Here is a 362-nt window from a genome sequence, read left to right as displayed (position 1 = left end):
CTGAAAAACAAGAAAAGGGAGAGTGATTAGTGACCTCTGAGTGACTAGGCATATGATGCCCAACGCTGAGCTCTACCTCAGACATTTCCCTTCCCATGGCTTTCTGTAAAGATAAAGGCAGTGTCTGAAGCCTGCTCCTGAGCTGAGTGGCATTAGAGATGGAAACATCACTCCACAAACTGCTCTGGACCTCTTTTTCTCTCCCTCTCATTCAGTTCATTTTGGGTTGGGAAGGGGGCTTACCCTCACTCTAAAGGTATGTTTAAATAAGCATTCACCTTACTCTAACTTTTCTTTAATTCGTATCTCTTTGAGAAAGTTTTTATTTTCTACAATGCCACCTCCTATGTAAATGGAATGAA

The 362-nt window shown here is 42.0% G+C and overlaps 1 protein-coding gene across 5 annotated transcripts in view; it reads right to left on the bottom strand.

Moving 5' to 3' along the window:
• The window catches only part of NFATC3 (nuclear factor of activated T cells 3), a 146,533-nt gene that overhangs the window by 2,902 nt on the left and 143,269 nt on the right, over window positions 1–362 (bottom strand). The gene's annotated exons all lie outside the window — the stretch shown is intronic.

The sequence above is a fragment of the Pongo pygmaeus genome, chromosome 18 (genome assembly GCF_028885625.2).
Source record: "Pongo pygmaeus isolate AG05252 chromosome 18, NHGRI_mPonPyg2-v2.0_pri, whole genome shotgun sequence".
Taxonomy (NCBI): domain Eukaryota; kingdom Metazoa; phylum Chordata; class Mammalia; order Primates; family Hominidae; genus Pongo; species Pongo pygmaeus.
This window is presented reverse-complemented; position numbering and strand designations above follow the sequence as displayed.